This window comes from Brassica oleracea, chromosome C8 (genome assembly GCF_000695525.1).
Source record: "Brassica oleracea var. oleracea cultivar TO1000 chromosome C8, BOL, whole genome shotgun sequence".
In the NCBI taxonomy this organism is placed as follows: Eukaryota; Viridiplantae; Streptophyta; class Magnoliopsida; order Brassicales; family Brassicaceae; genus Brassica; species Brassica oleracea.
This window is the reverse complement of record NC_027755.1, coordinates 13,020,323-13,026,915: the sequence shown is the minus strand read 5'-3', so window position 1 is coordinate 13,026,915 and position 6,593 is coordinate 13,020,323. Positions and strand designations below refer to the sequence as shown.

Here is a 6,593-nt window from a genome sequence, read left to right as displayed (position 1 = left end):
CGTCTAAAAAGGAAAGTAAGAAAGAGTCTAAGGGTTTAAGGAAAAAGGAAATAAAAGAAAAAGGACAAGTTAAATGATTGAAATACGAACCACCGAGGAACTGGTGGGGAGTATGGGAAATGAATAGAAATGGAATACGAACCACCGAGGGACTGGTGGGGAGTATGGGAAAACGCGGCGGCCGTAGCGTTCAAAAACGGCAGGTTAAGAATAGAGGTGCCGGTAAGATTGAGTCACGCCGAGTCTTGGCGGGAAGGAGCCGTAATACACTGCAAAGGGTATAGTCTACATCCAAGGGAACCAGATGCCGAGTGTACCAGGGCAGGCGGCTCCACAGGAACGCAGCAAGAAAAGGGGAGGGTTGGTCCGCTTGAGCTGTGTAGGTCCTAGAGTTCTAGGATGACTGGAGTCTTAAATAATAAACTGAATTGTGTGAATTGAGTGATGACTGAGTTCATTGCATTGCTTGTTTTCGTGAAATGAAACCTTAATAGCTAGTCAAGAAATTGGTGTAGTGACTAGTCGGTTCTCGTTTCGCATTGAGCAGTATAAAAGCTCATGGGGGAGACTGGTCTATAATCGCTTCACTGAGTATTCATACTCACCCCTCTTTTTCTCTCTCCCTTTTTGCAGAACTATAAGTGGAAATGTCAATGGTAAAAAAGGATATGCACCTTAAACTCATGGGACCAGAAACGGGATACACAGAGATGTCGGGAAAGTAGACATGTGTGTCATAAACCCCGCGCCCCGGAACCCCGGTTGGAAATGGGGAAGGGGCGGGTGTTTCAGAGCAGATCAGAAATCAAACACAGTTGGTGAAATCAGATCTTTCAAGGAAGAACGGGTAGATATTAAAATTGAGCAGAAATTTTACCGTTTTATCGGGACGGAATCGGTGGAGACGGATCAGATCTTCGGGAACTTGAAGCGCAGAACAGAACAAGTATTGGATCCCTCTCAGGGTCTCGATGATGTCTGAGGGTTTCTTTACTTACTTTTCACGAGATAAGCCTGGCCCATTACTTAATTTTCACAATTACTTTATGGATTAAATTGGTAAGTAAATTACTTTTCACGAGATAAACCGACCGGGGCTATTTTAGTTATGTGACATTTGGTTTCAGCCTGAATTAAATAATTAAAATGGGCCAGGCTTACAAACTTAATTATCAATTGCGGAAGCTGCGCAGCGTTTTGTAGGAACGCATGGTTGCTCTACATATGAACACGCTACAGAACTGTTATTTCAATTTCAATTTTCAAATGGTAAAAAAATCTCAATTCTGGAACAGATGTGTCAGACTTTTGTTTTGGTGTTTAGGGATCTCTTCAATAGCTTGAAGCTGAAGGTTCAGGCTTTTTGTACAGACAAATCATAAAAGGCTTTTTGTACAGACAAAGCATAAACATGGTTAGTTTCTATAGATCTGTTAAGGAAATAATGGCAGCCAAAAATCATAAAAATTATAAAAGGCACTCACTGCTTAGGTTCACATTTTTCACATAATAATTTTAAAGGCAAAACATTCGACACCCAAAAGGCCAATAAGCCTATCTATCTCTAGTTCTCTACACAACACAATCACATAACTGGTTCTGTTCCTGACTATACAAAAGCAGCTCCAAGAAAACAAAAATTTCTGGAGCTGCAGACTCTGTTCATGATTTTGTTAATTTTACAGACAAGAAGATAAGAGAAAAAAAACACCTTCAGTTTGTTAGGCCAAAAATGACATGGCTGCAGTTATCAGAGCTCAGTGTCTCTGTAGGTTCGCCATTCCCGCAGAAAAAGGAGAAGGCAGATGAATCATTTGATCACATTCCAGTTGATCTCTGTTCAGCCAAAACAGCTTTCTTCAGATCTTAACCAAAACCAGTCTCAGCCAAAGTGATGTCAGATAAACTCACCAAACTATCTGCCACATATAGAAGCCATAATCTGATTTCACTTGCAATTCCCACTTGCTACCTTCACCGACGAGTCCAGTATCTATGAAATGTCTTTTACTTTCACTCAATTTTCTTCTTTTTAGCGGCGGGGTGGTGCTAAAGTAACTCTCTAAGATTTTTGTTTTAAACCGAGGAACTTACAGAAGCCATGTATAACTGGAGACCTGCGAGCGCCCTTAGTTTAAAGCTCGTTTGATAGCTGGAGTATACCACACATCTGCAGGTATGGATTCTCTAGCAGTTTCTCATTATTACTCTGCACAAAACAAGAATGCTATTATAAGTGATACAATACAAAAGAAAAAACTCATCGATATTTGAGGTTCTATGACTCCACACTCTTAAATTATTACGATAGCATTTACCTGCTGAGCCTTAAAGACAAGCTTCTGAAGCATGTTTTGGTATTTCTCTGGTTCCTCCGTCATCATCCTCTGAAATAACCGAAACTTTAACCAGTGAGCAAAGAAAAACGAGAACGAGTTGAAACCTTACTTTTCTTCCGATTTATGTATGTTTTTCAAAATCAAAATGATGAATTTGAGAACTTTTCTTGCCTTTAGGAGAAATGCTGAAGAGTAATAAGCCACCCTTGAGTCAGTATCATCCAGGAGTTCCCTATACAGATAAACATTAGTTTGTAAATGCTATGAAACATGCACAGATAAATCAACTTGGACTGGAAGTATGGAAGAGTCAACTGAATCACCTGAAGAACTCCTCTCCACCAACTTCTTGAAAAGCAACTGTATCTGCCGTGCATTTACCGATCAGAAGTAATAGCAGGGTGGCTCGAATATCAGAGGTTGCCCCTGGGATATTCCCTCTTCCTTTGCTTCCAACTGCGACACCAAGTGCAATGTTGTCAGTTGCTGCACCTGCTAGTTGAATCAAGGGCCAATAAAACAAAGCCGCTGGAACACGCGCAACCAGCTGCATAGGGACGATGGCTTATCCACGAAGAAGCATTGCTGCCATTGACGCTGTCTCGCACGTTGAAACAGAGACATTGTTGTACCGAGGCCTGGTGTCAGCATCATCCATACTCTCTTTATAGCTGTTACGATGGGATGTATCAAATTTGTTATTCCTCTCAGCAGAACTGGGGACTGCTTCCTCATCAGTAGACAAAACTTTCAAGCACAATTGCGAGAAAAGAATGTCACACATCTGCTTGAAAACAACAGAGAGAAGTGGTGTCAGCATTAAAACTTCATCAGGGTAAAAATTCCAAATAGACGTACTCTTTCATGCCAGTTACGGAATATATATTTAAGATAGATATCAGCAAGCTTTAGAGTGGCCTTTGATAGGAAATTTGACAAAGAAAAGGAAAAGAGCAAACAAAAGGATTCAAAGAATATGTACCTTTAAGATATTAAGCCGGTCAGTTTCATTTATTTGTGCCATCAAAGACAAAGCGCTGCACATTATGTCTATAACAGCATTTGCTTTCTCTAGTCGCGTGTCTTTCTGATCCTGACTAGCACTTCCAACAGTTGATCGCTGTGTCTCATTCTCATCTAGTAAGAACTTGGAACGCATAAGAAGCCTCTCCAGTATGAACAGAAAACCCCATCTGATAACACTGTTCTTTGACTTCAAGAGTCCACACAGAAGATGTACGGAAATAGGTATATCAGAAGTAATTAGAGAGTCGGAGGCACCACAATTGGCAATCTTTTGCTGCAGGTCTTTTATGCTCAGCCATATACTTCCACCACTCTCTTCACTAACTTCCGAAATCAGAAGATCCCCCAACCAGATATTGTTGAAATGAGCTGAGTATAAGAAGAGAAGAGAGGAGGAGTTGGAGAACATGAGAGAAGGTTCAGCTTGGGTGAGTTTTGGGAGTGAAGATCGACCAGGCCGTACAAGACCGTACATGGCCGGACAGGCCGTACAGTCTGGACAGACCGTGGTCGACTTTAACTCGACCAAATGTAACTTATGATCACCCGGGTAAAAAGGAAAGTGAAAGAGAAGTTACCTGAGCTTGCACCTATGGATCAGACCGTTGAACAGGAAGAAAATGAAGTCCAAGACAGGCTGGCACAGCTGTAAAGAAGAAAGGATCTTGTCCAAGATGCCTTGATGCCAAAAGCGTGTAAAGCCTCCCATTGGACAGTTTGAAATGGGCGCTCCTCTTCCCCTTGACTACACATGCTTAAGCCTATCTGATTCTCGCAAACCCTAGCTCTCTCTCCTTGTATATATATCAACTCATGTCATTAATAAAAGATTACACAGTTTGAGTCATTCTCTCTTTCTTGTTCTTGAGTGTTCATCATGATTCTTCACTAATCTCTTTATAATCCAATCCCATTCTCTTATTCTCTAAATCACTCTAACTCTCTCTATAAATCTTTTAGATATATCCATTTTGACGATTTGTGGCTCTTTCTGAATGAAGAAGAGAGTGCAAAGTGGCCCAAGCTAGATTCACTGACATGCTTATATCATTTCTTAACTCTTGAATGGTTTCCATGTACTTGGACGACTTGGTTATCTGTCTGAGATGCAGAAACTCTTTGTCCAAGTGAGTAAACGAAGCTACTATCGTGTCAAATTTTTCTGTTATATTTGCCAAAAGCTGCAAGTAGGAAGAAAAAAGGGAGTTAGAAAAAAAGAGCGGTGACTGGTAAACAATATAAACCACAACTCTTTGTCAGACCCTAAGAAAAATATTGCAACATACTCCAACAAGAACAAACTTACCTGGTTTAGACGCTCGCTATTGCTAAACCCAGACAATGAAGCAGCAATTGATCTTCGCAGGATTTCCCCTATGCCTTCAACACCAAGCTTAACAGAAATGTAGAAAGCTTCAGGTGCATCAGCAAGAGCAAGCCGAACAGCCAATGGTTGAATCTCATCATCAGTGTACTCAGAAAGACCAGCAGCTGCGCATGCCTCATTAATTTGATGCAGAACATAGTCAAATAAAACCGAGTAGAGATTTCTTCTTTCCTCTCTAGTGGTTGCCAAAGAGTACTGTATCAATAAGATGAGTCCCTTAATCTATCAGAAAATAATTGGGGCTCAAAGTATCTATTTGAATTGTTTCTGAGAAAGATCATCAGTTTAACAAGAATATATTCGCAGTACCTTATAGAGAATGAACTCCACGCCACCAATCAGATCGGCCTGTTCTATAAGAAAACTTGAGGCACTTGACGTTGCTTTGATAGAACCATCTAGCTCTGGAGATCGATAAAACATATTTGTCATGATACAAATAAGCTTGGAATGAACAACTTCTGACCAAGAATTCCTTTTGCTAGTTCAAAGTAACTGGCTCGTCAGAAAGTACAGCTTAGCAAGAGAGCCAATTTAATGGTAGCATACCGCGGAAAAGAGAAATAATAAATGTCTAAGAAACAAATAAAATGAGAGATCCAAATGAGAGTATGAAGGCAATGACAGCAGAAGGAAAATATAATATTCAGCCGCATAGGCCTAACATACCCTTGCGTTTTAGACTGTAAACGGGGGATCGGATATGTGGAATAACCGGTCGAGTCCGGTTTTGACAACACTGTCCGGTTCATAAACTTCTCCAGCCGCCTTGATCTCTCTGTTTTGCGATCGTGACTCTCAGGTCTTCTGAGGCTGTATGTAATAGCCTCGATCTCTAATTCATATTCTCCTGTCGAACTCTCTTCTTCTTCTCTCTCTCTCGAGTCGCCAGGCCGTCCAAAGGTATGCAAGTTTCTTTGTTTTAGGGCTTTTGCTTTTGATTCAATAGATGCTTTGTCCGACTTTCCAATGTCTGATTGGATTTGCCATTGAGTCTCTCAGTTTCTGAAATTTGTTTCTTTTGTTGTGATTGACCAAAGCTGAAGTCAGTTAATCTGATTTAGAAGTCTATACGGTTGTGTAGGCAATAACATTACATTTGTGTTGGATTAGGATTTCATAATTAAACATCGAACTGACCGTACCGGAGCTCGTCTTCCCCGACCAACTCGACATTCTAAGACCCACGGTCAAGCCATACTTAGCTTGGGTTGTGAAAAAATCGAAGACGGACATGCATTCTCATCCGGCAGACCATCCAGACAGTCCCGCAAGCGTCCTTATCTTTATCCCGTGTATCCATCTGGTTCAGATGAACCTGGACATTGTCTGAATGGTCATCTTTGACCAATCTGCATGGAAGACTGAGTCTTTGACTCACTAATTCAGATATGCTCAAATCACAAACCACAACAAGACTGAGTCTTTGACTCACTCAGATAAAAGAAGAAAACAAAAATAAACTCAAACTTAGACTTCTTTTATTCATAGAATGAGACTACATATTTATAGTGTTTGTAGTCAAAGACTAATAAAGAAAATACACGGAAAATAATGCATAGAAAATACAAATTTGACCATATCTGAATTAGTGAGTCAAAGACTCAGTCTTCCATGCAGATTGGTCAAAGATGACCCTTCAGACAATGTCCAGGTTCATCTGAACCAGATGGATACACGGGATAAAGATAAGGACGCTTGCGGGACTGTCTGGATGGTCTGCCGGATGAGAACGCATGTCCGTCTTCGATTTTTTCACAACCCAAGCTAAGTATGGCTTGACCGTGGGTCTTAGAATGTCGAGTTGGTCGGGGAAGACGAGCTCCGGTACGGTCAGTTCG

At 40.9% G+C, this 6,593-nt stretch overlaps 1 protein-coding gene and 1 pseudogene across 6 annotated transcripts in view; both read right to left on the bottom strand.

Annotated features, from left to right (window-relative positions):
- LOC106308018 overlaps positions 1–1,006 on the bottom strand; it is an 8,074-nt gene extending 7,068 nt beyond the window's left edge. For 4 of the 6 annotated variants that reach the window (XM_013745127.1, XM_013745128.1, XM_013745129.1 and 1 more), the window contains exon 1: positions 878–1,004. The gene's annotated coding sequence lies outside the window, so the exon portion shown is untranslated. Of the gene's footprint in view, positions 1–877 lie in introns of all 6 variants that reach the window. The other 2 variants (XM_013745130.1, XM_013745131.1) reach the window with 2 other exon arrangements.
- A 656-nt stretch (positions 1,007–1,662) lies between these two features.
- Positions 1,663–5,988, bottom strand: LOC106308686 (annotated as a pseudogene).
- Between the last annotated feature and the right edge of the window lie 605 nt (positions 5,989–6,593).